Here is a 16,669-nt window from a genome sequence, read left to right as displayed (position 1 = left end):
CACGACTACAGTCCTTTCCCTCCCTTACAGCTGTGTCACCATTGAGCCCAGCCATAGTCCACAGGTGGCAGTCGGCTGGCCCCACACTTAACAGCCAGGTAATGGCTTCTCCGACATTAAACCCAACTGTAATTCACGATAAGTTGTCAGCTGACCCTATCCCTGCCATGCATGTGCTTGCATCAAGTCCTCCTTCTGTGAGGAGGGCTGTGCTAGAGTTGAAGAGTATAGCAGCTGAAGGATGCAGGACAAGTAGCTACTGGAGACACAGCACCTAGGTAGCTAGGTGAGACAAATCAATTCTTGCATTATAGACCCATGTTACCTATCCCCGAAAATTGTGAGCTAGTGGGTTTTCCTGGGGAGTTTCAGAGGGGGCATTGGCGTGTTATTACAGGGGTTATGTGATTTAGCAGTTGTATTGGGTTCCGGGGGTATGCAGGCTGTGATATCCTCTACTGCTGCATGTGCTAGGCGTCGGAATTCTGTCGCTGCACAGTGAGAATCCTGAGCCTTGCTTCCAGCGGTCTCCCATTCCTTTCCAGTCGCAGAGGAGGTTGCTCAGCAAACTCGTCGGTCCAGGCGCTCTGCCCAGACCAGCTCTGTGGGTTTGCTTGCTGCTGCCACCACTGGCGCAGCTATAACAATACATGCTGCTCAGCAGCGAGATTCTCCAGGGACTAAGTCCCCATGTCGGGCCACTGAGCATGCCCATGGAGTGATCTCCCATTGGAGATCAAAGGTCACATGCTCAGGTCCTGCTCCTGTTCGGATTGGCCCATCCGAGAAGCCAGGAAAGTCCCGGACGCTCGCGGCCATAAAAGGTTCACATGGTTGCTCGGCTATGTGCTAGGATAAGACTGTATTTACAGACTATGTGGAGTGAGTGAAGTACGCACGCATGAATGTCTCTGGTGAATGACTCATTAAGAAACCCCTACCCTTGGTACGCATGTGTTGTGCAGCCTGGCTTGCTAGCGCCCAGGCTTAGGCGTAGGTAGGACAGAGGTTGAGTCAGGCATCAGTCCTCACCAGGGACTCGGCACGCCTCAGTGCACGTGCTCCATAGCCAGCGTCTATAGCGGCGTTCGCGGCAGCGACGCCGCGCGTTCAGTGGTCCTAGAAGGACTCTAGCCCCGTGTCCTTGGGGTAGAGTTCTGTGGCCGTACACTGTGCGCTCTTTTGGCCGGGCTCTGTGAGCTTAACAGGCTCCGGCATCTACGTTCAGCGGTTGTGCGGCTCTGTGCATTAACAGAGTATGCCCCTATTCACATCGGGTGACGTAACCCACGTGTGACTGGTTTCACACCGCTTAATTCTTCCGCCATTACTTAGCAGCAGTGTACCACCTCTGCACGGTGGACCCCGGGCTGCGAACGCACCTACTATTATTTTATAATTTGGTGCGTTACGCCAGCCCTAACATTATCCTAGTGCCAGAGTCTGGCTAATAATGGCGGATGAACAACGACTGCATAGATACATCCAGCAGCTGGAGGGTAGGTTGGTAGCACTAGAGCGTTCCACCTCAGCTGCGGATGTTACTTCGGTCGCTGTTCAAGCAGCTACAGAGGCTGTCGCCCGTGTATCCAAGGCCAGTCCTGCCCTGACCTTGACTCGCCTCCCGCTGCCTGAAAAGTTTGCAGGTGATAGTGCTTCATGCAGGGGTTTTGTGAGTCCATTCACCTGGAGTTGCGGGCCACACGATTTCCCTCTGAGCGGGCCAAGGTGGGATTTATCATCTCCCTTCTGTCGGGCAGGGCCTTGGAGTGGGCCACCCCACTGTGGGAGCGTGGAGATCCCCTGGTACAGAGTGCCACCCATTTTCTGGTCACTTTGAAGCAGGTGTTCCTAGGGCCTCGGGTCACGCACGACACCGCACTGCAGTTGCTGGCCCTAACCCAGGGTTCGTCTCTGGTCAATCAGTATGCCATCCTCTTCAGAACTCTGGCCTCAGAGCTTGAGTGGCCGGATAAGGTTCTCATACCCATTTTCTGGAGAGGCCTGGCTGATCATGTCAAAGACGCCCTGGCCACCAGGGAGGTGCCCACCACCTTGGAGGAGCTTATTATGGTCTCCACCCGGATTAATATTCGCTTCACTGAGCGAGGGCTGGAGCGCTCCGAGTCCCGCCAACAATATAGATTGGCTCCAAACTTTGTTAGGCCGCTGGAACCCCTCAGTCAGCCGCCTGAGCCTCCAGAGGCCATAGAGGTGTCTCGCACGTGGTCCAGAGCCCGGTCTGCATGGGTACCTTCAGTTTGCTTTCGTTGTCGGCAGACTGGGCACCTAGCTAACCAGTGCCCACACCGCCCGGGAAACGCTCCCGTCTAGTGGTGATCGGAGGGGACCTAATAGACACAGCTACTTTCTCCTCCAAGCTCCTGTTTAAAGGGGCGTTAGAATTTAATTCTTCCACTCTGGTGGTGGAGGTTTGTGTGGACTCTGGAGTGGAGGGCAATTTCATGTCATCTGCCTTCGCCCTACAACACGCAATCCCCCTGGTCCTGCTACCTCAGCCAGTCACTATCAGAGTGGTGAATGGTGCGACACTTCCGTCCCAAATCACCCACCAGACAGCTCCACTGAGACTCTCACTGTCTCCTTCCGATCAGGAGATGTTGTCTCTTCTGGTCATGCCCGAAGTTATCGACCAGGTCCTCCTAGGAGTTCCCTGGTTACGAGCTCACTCTCCTCACATAGAGTGGTCCTCGGGAAAAATCCTCGGTTGGAGCAAGTCCTGCGAGGGTAGGTGTTTGAGAGACTGCGTACAGGTCGCTACCTCTGAGGTTCCTGCAGATCTCTCCTCGCTTCCCAAGCCTTACCAGCAGTATGCAGCCATTTTCTCCAAGAAGGCGACGGAGACTCTTCCGCCGCACCGCCCTTACGACTGTCCTATTGACCTCTTGCCCGGTGCTGAGCCTCCCCGGGGTCAAGTCTACCCCCTATCTCTCCCAGAGACAGAAGCCATGTCTCAGTATATCAGGGAGAATCTGGCAAGAGGATTCATTAGGAAGTCAGTGTCTCCGGCGGGAGCGGGATTCTTCTTTGTCCAAAAGAAGAATGGAGAATTACGTCCGTGCATCGATTACAGAGGTCTTAACGCCATAACCGTTAAGAACAAGTATCCTCTACCCCTGATATCGGAACTGTTCGATAGGCTACGGGGAGCGAAAGTGTTTACTAAGGTTGATCTGCGAGGAGCCTATAACCTGATTCGCATCCGTGAGGGGGACGAATGGAAGACGGCATTTAACACCAGAGATGGGCACTATGAATACCTGGTGATGCCCTTCGGGCTATGTAATGCGCCAGCCGTCTTCCCAGACTTTGTGAACGATATCTTCCGGGATATGCTTACCACCTCGGTAGTAGTCTATCTGGACGATATTCTCATTTACTCTCCAGATATTGACTCCCACCGGAGAGATGTTCGCAAAGTTTTCGATTTCCTGCGGGCAAAATCCCTTTACGCCAAGTTGGAGAAATGTGTGTTTGAGCAGGAGTCCTTGCCTTTCCTGGGCTATATCATCTCGGCCCAGGGATTGGCCATGGATCCTGCCAAACTACAGGCGGTGATGGATTGGCAGGAGCCCCATTCTCTCAAAGCGGTGCAGCTCTTCATGGGGTTCATAAATTACTATTGCCAATTCATTCCCCATTTCTCAACTTTGGTAGCGCCCTTGGTAGCCCTCCCCAAGAAGGGTGCAAACCCCAAACTGTGGTCGGAAACTGTCTCCAAGGCCTTCACCGCTATTAAATCCCACTTCGCTAGCGCTCCCATTCTACATCGCCCCGATGTAGATAAGACCTTCATTCTGGAGGTGGATGCCTCTTCCGTCGGTGCTGGAGCAGTCCTGTTCCAGAAGGACTCGCAAGGTCGGAAGCACCCATGCTTCTTCTTCTCTAAGACCTTCACACCGGCGGAGAGGAATTATTCCATCGGGGACAGGGAGTTGCTAGCAATGAAGCTGGCCTTCTCAAAGTGAAGATGCCTCCTGGAGGGGGCTCGCCATCCTTTCCAGGTGTTCACTGACCACAAAAATTTGGTCTATTTACAGACTGCCCAGAGGCTGAATTCTCGCCAGGCCAGATGGTCCTTGTTCTTCTCCCGATTCCATTTCACCCTGCATTTTCTCTCTGGGGAGAAAAACGCCGGGCTGACGCTCTTTCTCGCTCCGTGGTGTCATCATCATCAGAGGAGGAGCCTCGGCTGATAGTTCCATCGGAAAGTCTTGAGACCGTGGCTCCGGTTGCTCTCGAGTCGGTACCTCCGGGCAAGACTTTTGTCCCTGCCCATCTGCGACCGGAGGTCCTCTCTTGGGCTCATTTGTCCAGGGTGGGGGGACATTTTGGGCCAAACGAACCTCTGATCTCCTGGCGAGCACGTACTAGTGGCCGCATATGGCTCGTGACATCAGGGACTATATTCAGGCGTGCGTCTCTTGCGCCCAGAATCGGTCCTCTCGGCAACGGCCCACTGGGTTACTCTATCACCTGCCGGTTGCGGACAGGCCCTGGGAGATGGTCGGCATGGACTTTGTGGTGTGTCTGCCCAAGTCCAGTGGCAGCACCGTCATTTGGGTGGTCACCGATCATTTCTCCAAGATGGTACATCTGGTACCACTCTCTCGGCTACCTTCGGCACAGGGCTCTGTTCTTTGTTCAGCATTGGGCTAAATCTCTCCCGGCCTATCATCCTGAGACGAATGGGTTGGTTGAGAGAGCCAACCAGACCCTGGTGACATACCTGCGACATTTTGTCTCGGTCAGGCAGGATGATTGGGCATCTTTGCTGCCATGGGCGGAGTTCGCCTTGAACAACGCTGTGGCCGACTCCACCGGTCAGACCCCATTCCTCCTAAATTACGGTCAGCATCCACGCGTCCCTGTGCCCATGCCCGTGTCGCCCACCGACTCTAGGGTGGCAGACTGGGCGGTGGAGGCACGTGACATTTGGGATCGCGTGCAGGATGCTATCTGGGCCTCCAAGGAGAGAATGAGGTTCTCCGCTGATACTCGCTGGCGCCCTGCTCTGACCTTCGCCCCTGGCGACTTAGTGTGGCTGCGGGCGGAATCCGCTAAGTACACACCGCGCTATATTGGCCCTTTCAAGGTCCTTGAGCAGATTAACCCTGTGGTCTACCATCTGGCCCTTCCACCACACTTGGCTATCTCGGACACGTTTCATGTGTCTCTCCTTATGCCGGTTCACATGTCCTGGTTTTCTGAGCCATCTGCCAGGACATCAGACCTGTCGTCTGACGAGCTTAGGTCAATGCCATCGTGGGATGCGGGGCAAAAAGTTTTACTTGGTGGATTGGAAGGGTCATGGTCATGAGGCTCAGACCAGGGAGCCAGTGGAGAACTTCAACGCTCCTTTTCTCATTGCGGAGTTTGAGCACAGGGAGGCTCAGAGGGGAGGGGGTGTAATGTCAGGCATCGGATTTCTGTCGCTGCACAGCGAGAATCCCGAGCCTTGCTTCCAGTTGTCTCCTATTCCACTCCAGCCGCAGAGGAGGTTGCTTAGCAAACTTGTCGGTCCAGGCGCTCTGCCCAGACCAGCTCCATGGGTTTGCTTGCTGCTGCCATCTCTGGCGCAGCTATGACAATACATGCTGCTCAGCAGCGAGATTCTCCAGGGACTAAGTCCCCATGTCGGGCCACTGAGCATGCCCGTGGAGTGATCTCCCATTGGAGATCAAAGGTCACATGCTCAGGTCCTGCTCCTGTTCGGATTAGCCCATCCAAGAAGCCAGGAAGGTCCCGGATGCTCGCGGCTATAAAAGGTTCGCATGGCCGCTCGGCCATGCGCTAGGATAAGACTGTATTTACAGCCTATGTGGAGTGAGTGATGTATGCACGCATGAATGTCTCTGGTGACTGACTCATTAAGAAACCCCTACCCTTGGTATGCATGTGTTGAGCAGCCTGGCCTGCTAGCGCTCAGGTTTAGGCGTAGGTAGGACAGAGGTTTAGTCAAGCATTAGTCCTCACCAGGGACTCGGCACGCCTCAGTGCTCCATAGCCAGCATCTATAGCGGCGTTCGCGGCAGCGATGCCGCGCATTCAGTGGGCCTAGAAGGACTCTAACCCCGTGTCCTTGGGGTAGAGTTCTGTGGCCGTACACTGTGCGCTCTTTTGGCCAGGCTCTGTGAGCTTAACAGGCTCCGGCATCTACGTTCAGCGGTTGCGCAGCTCTGTGCATTAACAGAGTTCGCCCCTGTTCACATTGGGTGACGTAACCCACGTGTGACTGGTTTCACACCGCTTAATTCTTCCGCCATTACTTAGCAGCAGTGTACCACCTCTGCACGGTGGACCCCGGGCTGCGAACGCACCTACTATTATTTTATAATTTGGTGCGTTCCGCCTGCCCTAACAGCATGGATGGGGCATTTGAGTTCTGGTTAAGGGGTTATAGAGTAAAATAGCATCACAGGTGCAGGGGTCCCAACAGTTAGTAATTCAGTGTCAGGGATTCCGATGTCCACAGTTGTGGGTGTTAGCGGGTCAGTACAGGTTAAGACAGCGGGCAGGGAAAAAGAAAAAAAAGAATAGTCTTTTAGGCTGGACGATTAGGCCAATTTAATCCAATTTTGGTGTGCAGTCTGTTAATTTCATGAGGTATGTGGGAGGATAAGGGGGATGTAATGAAAGACTTGCCTATATCCTTTGTCAAAAGAGGCCATACTGGGCTCCCAAGGCTTAAAAGGGAGGTCGGTGTGACAGATGAATCAAGGCAGCAAAAGGGTTAAGTGGTCAAAAGAGTAGTAGTGTCATGTTAAAGGGGAAGGCCATTTGAGTGAGGGAGAAGGCTTATAAGGTGGAGACTGTTGAGAAAGGGCAGCCATTTTAGAAAACCTTCAAGAAAGCAACCTCCCAACCTCCCTCTCTTAATTTTATTACCTTCATCATTGGGACAGGTTCATTACCACTGGGTGTTCTTAAGTAAAAATAAAAAAATCATTATTATATATCATAGCAGTGCTGGCAGGGGGAGGTCCTTGAAGTTGATGGATGTGGCTAATGGTGGATTGGCGGGGGGAGCCCAAGAGGTTGTGGATCCCCCAGGTGGACTTAATTAAGTGATAATGGGCAGTAGCCTAATTCCAGGTTGAGGGATTGAAAGGCCTGAGGGTGGTGGAATATGCAAATTGAACACCATCCCCACTGTCAAGCATGGAGGTGGAAACATTATATTTTGGGGGTGTTTCTCTATTAAGGGTACATGACTACTTCACCGCATCAATGGAAGAATGGATGGAACCATGTACCAAAAAAGCCCCAGTGACAATCTCCTTCCCTCCGCCAGGACATTAAAATGGGTCATGGCTGGGTCTTCCAGCAAGACAATGACCCAAAACATACAGCCAAGGCAACAAAGGAGTGGCTCAAAAAGAAGCACATTAAGAACATGGAGTGGCCTAGCCAGTCTCCTGACCTTAATCCCATAGAAAACTTATAGAGGGAGTTGAATCTCTGAGTTGCCAAGTGACAGTCTCAAAATCTTAATGATTAAGAGATGATCTGCAAGTGTGGACCAAAATTCCTCCTGACATGTGTGCAAACATCATCATCAACTACAAAAAACGTCTGACTGCTGTGCTTGTCAACAAGGGTTTTGCCACCAAGTATTAAGTCTTGTTTGCCAGAGGGATCAAATTCTTATTTCTCACTGCAAAATGCAAATAAATTTATATAATTTATACAATGTGATTTTCTGGATTTTAAATTTGATATTCTATCTCTCAATATTAAAATTAACCTACCCTTAAAATTATAAATGTCTTTGTCAGTGGGCAAACTTACAAAATCAGCAAGGGATCAAGGGAGCAAGGGATTCTTTGCTATGGCATTGCATTTATGATCCCCAGAGTAATCAATCACAGCTTGTCTCATATAGGATATACTCTTCCATTACAGTACACACCGACTTACTTTCTTCACTGTCCTGCAGTTGTAATGACCAGAGGTCCGAATAAGATCCAGTGGGTCACAAACCGAGACTGAGGCAGAAATCCCAAAAGAGTCTTTACTCAAGCAGCAGATAAAGTAGTACTTAGTATATGGAAGAAACAGATTGAAATACCCTTATACAGTACACTCACTCAGCCGGAGCTGAAATCACTATGCTGATCCAAGGTTCTCTGAAAAGTGCATTACACAGGGGTTTGAAATAAATTTACCTATCAGAAAGGTCAATTCAGGTACTCAGAGAACAGGTGTACATCGAATGTAGTGATATCAAGGGACCCCCTGGAATGGCACACTGAGTAAAACCTACAATAACAATACATGTAAATATAATACAAAGGTCTTAAGCGCTTCGACTAGAGATACCCGGTATCTATGACTATGGTACCTTTATCCTGAGGTGAGTCTCCTCTCAGGCATATAGATTTGATCAGCTGCAGCCAGTCCCAAATCTTCGGCGCCAATCAGTTGCAGCAACACAAGGTTCCTCATCTTGTCGGCCAGTGCCGAGCCCAACCGCCGGGGACTTATAGTTCTGTAGCCTCAAGATGCCATCTCTCCTCCTGTATCCTCACAAATTCTCCTAGAAAAAATACGCTTGCTTCTGTATAAAATGTCTGTCCAATATTACTGTTCAGCTCACCACAACAGGGACTCCACAGAGCTCCACAGTCACACAGCTCTCAGGAATGCCCAGTCTTTGTTCCACAGCAAGGTCTCAGGCTCCCAAGATGAAGGGGTTGCAGTAAACAGTCTCTTACAGTGTTAAATCTCTGCTTCTCACAAGCTGCTCCACACACACAGTGTCTCTCAGGGCAGTCTCTCTTCTTCTTCTGAAAGCTTTCCTTACAGCTCTAGACAGCTGACGCTAGGTCCAACTCCCCAGCACACACAGATTCCTGGGCATTCTAAGTTTTTCAGAACACTGAGCCGTGAAAATAAAAATGTTTTTTTAGTCCAAAATTTTGTATTTTCACAAGTGTAACAGGAGAAAATGGACCCCAAAATCTGTGCAATTTCTCCTGAGTTCACCGATACCCCATATGTGGTCAAAAACTACCGTATTTTTCGGACCATAAGACGCACCACAATTTTCAGAAGCAAAATAGGGGAAAAAAAATAATGTGTCAAATGGGGGTCCGTCTTACAGTCCGAATTCAGCTTGCTGGCCTTGCTGGCCGCCGCCATGTTGCGGTGGCCTCCGGGAGCATGGACGCCGGGAAGATGGCTGCCGGTCCGGGGACGGCGCATGCGCGGCTTAAGATCTCATCCCGAGATCTCGGGGAACGAGATTCAAATCTCGGCAACGAGATCTCGTGCCCCGAGATCTCGGGACGAGATCTTAAGCCGCGCATGCGCCGTCCCCGGACTGCCTACGGTGTTCACTGAAGGGGTTAACTAGTTGGAAGTTTTTAGAGCGGGTCGTTATGGACGCGGTGATACCAAATATGTCTACTTTTTTACATAAATACATGCATTTATTGGAATTATGTCTATATATAAATATATTATTATTATTATTATTATTATTGTTTGCTATTTGGAGATTTTTAAAAATATTTTTTCACTTTTTAATATTTTTTTTACTTTTCTACACTGTCCCAAGATGGGACATCACTGTACAGTACCAGATCGCTGATCTGATACTCTGCAATGCTTCTGCACTTAGCAGGTGCTCACAAGCCACCTTCCATGTAGGACCCTAAAGGACCCTGCGGCCATCTGGCGGCCGCCAGGGGTTTCCATGGAGACCACCAGAATAACACAACAGCATCGCATTGTTCTGATGGGAGCACACAGGGAGCCCCCTCCCTGTGCGATGGTCCTTGATGTCGCTGTCACTATAGACAGCGGCATCAGAGGGGTTAGACGCCCACAATTTGTGCTAGCACACATAGAGCCGACACCTTCACCCAATAGCTGCAGCGCTCAACGTGAGTGTGTGCGATCTCGACGGCGTACATATACAGTGGGGAAAAAAAGTATTTAGTTAGCCAATTCCAAAGAAAAAAAGAGGGGGTCTCCAGCACCAAAATTAGTGAAAAAAGATAAAACTCACATTTATTAGGAAGGTTTTAAAATCATATTAATAAGCCACCATGACAGGCAAGGCTACCTTACGCGTTTCAGACAGATATTACATGTCCTTAGTCATAGGTACATCTTATCGAAACTAGGAAGCTTAAATAAATGAATACATGAGGAGACTGCAAAGTGAACACCCAGTTTCAGGTAATTAATTAGCTCCATCCTATTCAGACCTAAGCAAGTAATGTTGGATGCTGATCCTACATCAGAAGTTAATGGGAAATTAAGATGTTTATTAGGTGAAGGGGAAGCTTTGGGCATTTTTGACAGAAAAATGATTGATAATCTTGTGTCTGAAAACCCTGTATGTGCTATTTTTCAAGGTCTGCCTAAGGTGCATAAAGAGGTATTTCCTCTTGCCTTTCGTCCTATTGTGGCTGGCATAGGATCTTGCACCTCCATGCAGATCTTCTCTAGAGCAGTGATGTTTTGGGCCTGTCGCTGGGCAACACAGACTTTCAAATCCCTCCAAAGGCTTTCTATGGGGCTGAGATCAGGAGACTGGCTAGGCCACTCCAGGACCTTCACATGCTTCTTACAAACCCACTCCTTCGTTGACCTGGCAGTGTGCTTGGGATCATTATCATGCTGAAAGACTCATACATGTTTCATCTTCAATGTCCTTGCTGATGGAAGGAGGTTTGCACTCAAAATCTCACAATACTGGCACCATTCATTCTTTCATATACATGAATCAGTCGTCCTGGTCCCTTTGCAGAGAAACAACCCCAAAGCATGATGTTGCTACTCCCATGCTTCAATGTAGATTTGGTGTTTTTTTGGATGCAACTCAGCATTCTGTCTCCTTCAAGCACGATGAGTTTTGTTTCTACCAAACAGTTCTACTTTGGTTTCATCAGACCATATGACATTCTCCCAATACTCTTCTGGATCAACCAAATGCTCACTAGAAAACTTCAGATGGACCCAGACATGTACTAGATTAAGCAGGGGGACACGTCTGGCACTGCAGGATCTGAGTTCTTGGTGGCGTAGTGTGTTACTGATGGTAACCATTGTTACGGTAGTCCCAGCTCTATGCAAGTCATTCACTAGGTCCCCCCGTGTGGTTCTGGGATTTTTGCTCACTGTTCTTGTGATGATTTTGACCCCACAGGGTGAAATATTGCGGAGAACCCCAGATCGAGGGAGATTATCAGTGGTCTTCCATTTTCTTATTATTGCTGCTTGCCTATTGCAGATTCAGTATTCCCAGCCTGATGCAGGGCTATAATTTTGTTTCTGGTGTCTTTCGACAGCTCTTTGGTTTTCCCCATAGTGGAGTTTGGAGTGTGACTGTTTGAGGTTGTGGACAGGTGTCTTTTATACTGATAACAAGTTCAAACAGGTGCTATTACTACAGGTAATGAGTCGAGGACAGAGGAGCCTCTTATAGAAGAAGTTACAGGACTGTGAGAGCCACAAATCTTGCATGTTTTTAGGTGACCAAATACTTATTTTCCACCATAATTTGCAAAATAAATCTTGTCAAATCAGATAAGGTGATTTTCTGGATTTGTTTTCTCATTTTGACTTTCATAGTTGTGGTCTACCTATGATGTCAATTACAGGCCTCACTCATCTTTTTAAGTGGGAGAACTTGCACAATTGGTGGCTGACTAAATACTTTTTTTCCCCATTGGGCTATCTTATCCACTGATAATCACTATTGACATATTTCTAGGTAATACACACTGCTGAACAGTTTTTTGTAGTATTATTTAACCTTTCCATTTGGGCCACCTTATTGATTGGAAAGAAGTTTGTGTATAAAAAAACAATGAATTATATTATTTATAATATGTATATATATTTTTTTTTAACAAAACTGTAATCAATATAGTTACACAATGTCTATGTACATTTCACCACACAAACAGAATTCATCACTCAATATCAATTAATATGTTGCAATTATTCTATGTGTTACATACACTAGCCCAGGCAAAGAAGGAGTTAAAGTTATCCCAGATAGATTATATTTCCTATTTTTCATTTAATGATTGTGATTTGGCTTTTACTGCAGAGTGAGCATTGCTGTTATTCAGCCAAAAACTGTGCGAAATGGATAGCTAGAGAGAATCCCCATAGGTTGGAGTCAGCCAGCTTGTAACTGTATGATCTCAGCCCCACTGAACTCCTATCCCTTGCGATGTCTTGCATGCTGGCTCCAGATTGACCTTCAACTTGTGAAGGTTGATCTAGCCACAGGTTACGATGTGAATCGTGGTTGTATCCCTGTAATAGAGTGCGGGTCTCAATAGAGTATTTCCCAGCTTGCTCTCAATGTTCTATACATGGGTTAATATTTCATACTACTGCTCGTAAAACAGGCAGTAGTCACAAGTGGAAGACAAATATGATATATTTAATATACTACTTACATCAAATTTTTCACTCTTTATTTATAGTATTTTTCCCATTTGAATTGCTTTATGTCTTACAAACCCAAACACTGAGGAGTTGAAAATTATGATTGTACTGAATATTTGCTTATTTTCTTCACTATGCCATAATACCGTATGACAAATGAGATTTAGGAGCGTCATGCAGGAAAAATGCAGTATAAAGTAAAATTGGAAAGAAATTGAGATGGGTAATAAAAGCAAGATATCAGAAAATGAAATGATGAGAAAGAACGGTGGCAGCTTTGTTTCGAGATAAACTCTTAGGATTCATTTTCAGGAATTATTGAGCATTGAATACTTTTTCAATATATTAGCAGATAAGGTTTTGGGACCACAGAATATTTTAATATTGTAACTGTGGTCCACAGGATCTGGAGTTTTTATTTTTTTTATGTAGGGTTTTACGAGTGACTATTCAGTTCGCTAAAGAGCTGGCCATACACCTTAGCAAAAGCCTAATTTAAGCTAACAATACTGTGTGTATGGGGGTCCTTCAACTTGTTTCTGACAGCAAAATGTCAGGGGGTAGAGGAATCAGCATTTTCGTTTTACAGTATTCTTGGTGACTCAGAAAAAAAGCTATGGAAGTTGCTTTCTACTTTTGCTCTTGAAATATGAAAGCTTATGGTGGAGTTGAATGAATTAGGTGTTGGACAACTAAACCTTTAATCAGCAATTATGCCTGCTGTAGGCCATGTTCTAATTTATGAAAACACTTTTTTTCTATGCATTTTTACTGCAAGTGCGTACCAAAATGCAGATTTACAATTTCCTGTGGTTAGTTTTTGTTGTGTTTTTTTTTATAGATTTTTCTTCTTTTTATGAATTTTTTTATACTGATATATTTTTTAATCCTTTTTTTTTGGGATTCTGCACAAAATTATAAAAATACATCTTTTAGGCTATCCTCAGATGGGTGTAGATTTTGTCATCCGAGAGAATCGGTCCAATTATGCAGATCACATTCTGATAAAATCAGAGGAGAGAATGGAAGCAAAGGTGCGGAGAAGTCCTAGAACAAAATTTCCCCATCTTCTTCATTATATGAGACATCTGAGTGCAGTCCAATGTTTTCCATGCTCCTATACAGTTGAAAGGGTTAGAGGCATCTGATTTCATAATGAAATACCAACACGCTGCAATTTTTTCCACTGACAAATTCTGTCAGTGAGAAAAATCGTGCATCAGCATTGGTCCGAGTGTTATCCGATGAAAAATCAGCAGCTGTCCGATGTACAGGTCCATTTCACAAAATTAGAATATCAACAAAACATTAATTTATTTAAATTCTTCAATGCAAAAGTGAAACTCATATTATATAGAGTCATTACAAACAGAGTGATCTATTTCAAGTGTTTATTTCTGTTAATGCTGATGATTATGAAAACCCAAAAGTCATTATCTCAGTAAATTAGAATACTTAATAACACCAGCTTGAATAAATAATATTAAAATCCGAAATGGTGGCCTATGGAAATGTTTGTTCAGGAAATGCACTCAATACTTGATCGGGGCTTCTTTGGCATCAATTACTGCATCAATGCGTTGTGGCATGGAGGCGATCAGCCTGTGGCACTGCTGAGGTGTTATGGAAGACCAGGTTGCTTTGATAGCAGCCTTCAGCTCCTCTGCATTGTTGGGTCTGGTGTCTCTCATCTTCTTCTTGACAATGCCCCATAGATTCTCTGTGGAGTTAAGGTCAAGCGAGTTTGCTGGCCAATCAAGCACAGTGATAATGTTGTTTTTAAACCAGGTATTTGTACTTTTTTCAGTGTGGACAGGTGCCAAGTCCTGCTGGTGAATGAAAGTTCCATCTCCAATAAGCTTGTCAGCAGAGGGAAGCAAGAAGTGCTCTAAAATTTCCTGGTAGACGGCTGTTCTGACTTTGGTCTTAATGAAACACAGTGTACCTACACCAGCAGATGACATGGCTCCCGAAACCATCATTGATTGTGGATGCTTCACACTAGACCTTGGAAATCAAGGTCCCAGAGTCTCGAGGAAGAGTGGAGATGTAAGGAGGTGGTGGAGAACTCCCATTGCTTCCCCTCTCTCCTATGTGTTGGACCCGAGAACGTCACTGTGTTAATGTAATGTATGTGCTGTGTTTGCAATGTACAGTGTCATTATCGTATTAATGTGTTATTAATGCCATGTTTCCGATTTCATAATGAAATACCAACGCGCTGCAATTTTTTCCACTGACAAATTCTGTCAGTGAGAAAAATCGTGCATCAGCATTGATCCGAGTGTTATCCGATGAAAAATCAGCAGCTGTCCGATGTACAGGTCCATTTCACAAAATTAGAATATCATCAAAACATTAATTTATTTAAATTCTTCAATGTTAAAGTGAAACTCATATTACATAGAGTCATTACAAACAGAGTGATCTATTCCAAGTGTTTATTTCTGTTAATGCTGATGATTATGGCTTACAGCCAATGAAAACTCAAAACTCATTATCTCAGTAAATTAGAATACTTAACACCAGCTTGAATAAATAATATTAAAATCCGAAATGTTGGCCTATGGAAATGTATGTTCAGTAAATGCACTCAATACTTGGTTGGGGCTACTTTGGCATCAATTACTGCATCAATGCGTAATGAGGAGTTCCTGCTCCTCAGTCAGTTGCCTGGGCACGTTTACCCTGGGCAGATACGAAGCAAAAGCCAGGGCATTGCCAGACCCCAGGAGGGGATAGAATCAGCTGCCCTGGACTAAGGACAGGAACACGGGCCCCAGGACTACGTAAGGGCCCTGCCGAAGGGACTTCAAGTGTCCAGATTCCGGTGTGGGGTACTGCTGCCTCTTTTGGCCACCGTGGAAGTTGTTTGTACGGCCGTGGATGAAGCTAGGGAGAGAGCAGGAAGCCAGTGTTTGTACGTCATTTATCTCTGTTATTAAAATTGTTCTCCATGGTCGCTACACCCGCAGTAAGCCAGAGGGAAGAGGCGCCCTCAACGAAATTGGTGGCCACAGTCAGGTCACAGGAGAGGGCGGTCCCAAGTTTGCAGAGCCGGCCACTGCTGGAAGAAAGAAGCCGGAAGCTCTGGAGACCCTGGACTCACAGCTGAGGAGTGAATCTTCGGGCCACATGTACATAGTGGTGCAGGGCCCGAAAGCAGTTCATTATGCTGCTCAGATGTCTGGCATCAAATGATGTTGTTCTGTTCCAAAAGGAACATTTTTGTGTTGTGGCGGTTGCACTCAAGGAAAAGTACCAGGAATTGTTCCGAGTTCCTGATAGGGAAGGAGCCCTGTATGGCGCCAAAGGATTGAGGCATCAGTAGTGGCCAATGCGGTCACAATGAGCCAAAAATTTGTCTTTCCCCTCATCTCAGTTTTCAGTTATGCCTGTTGCACCTTTCCTGTGAGAACACGGGACTGTAACCCTATGGGGGTTGACTACGATGGACTGAATGGGTGAGGCTGCTGAAATTTGTCCCTGAACTGTGTCCCCATTTTTATCCCTGGACTGGTCCCCTGTTAAAATGCAGCCCATCACCATTTAGGGACTCGTGGTCAGCTGAAAGGAGGGAGGGCGAAGCTGCTGCGCCTGAATGGGGCCCACCCATGTTAAGGGGCCATCGGGCCACCGCAAAAGACTTGAATTTTATGGACTACAAAACAATTTACTCTTTGGACTGAAAGTTTTAAGGACTGTGTTTCTTTTAGGTCCTGAGAGTTGATGACGACTGTGTTTTAGATGGGAGGGATGTAGGAGGTGGCGGAGAACCCCCATTGCTTCCTCTCCTATGTGCTGGACCCATGCACGTCATTGTGGTAATGTAATGTATGTGCTGTGTTTGCAATTTGCAGTGTCATTATTGTATTAATGTGTTATTAATGCCATGTTTCTATATGGTGCATACTAGAGTTAGGGTTAGTAGGAGATAAACTGGTGGATGTGGTTAACAGCCCCAAGAAGGAGAAGGAATTTCCTGCTCCTCAGTCAGTCGCCTGTGCACATTTGCCCTGGGGAGATATGTAGCAACAGCCGGGGCATTGCCAGACCCCAGGAGGGGATAGAATCTGTTGCCCCGGACCTAAGGACATCAATACAGGTATTGCCAGACCCCAGGAGGGGAATAGAAACTGCTGCCCCGGACTAAGGACAGGAACACGGGCCCCTGGACTACGTAAGGGCCCTGCCAAAGGGACTTCAAGCATCCAGCTTCCGGTGTAGGGGG

This window comes from Dendrobates tinctorius, unplaced genomic scaffold (assembly GCF_039654945.1).
Source record: "Dendrobates tinctorius isolate UK_male_01 unplaced genomic scaffold, ASM3965494v1 ptg000263l, whole genome shotgun sequence".
Lineage (NCBI taxonomy): Eukaryota > Metazoa > Chordata > Amphibia > Anura > Dendrobatidae > Dendrobates > Dendrobates tinctorius.
The sequence above is the reverse complement of the archived record's forward strand: the minus strand, read 5'-3'. Positions refer to the sequence as shown.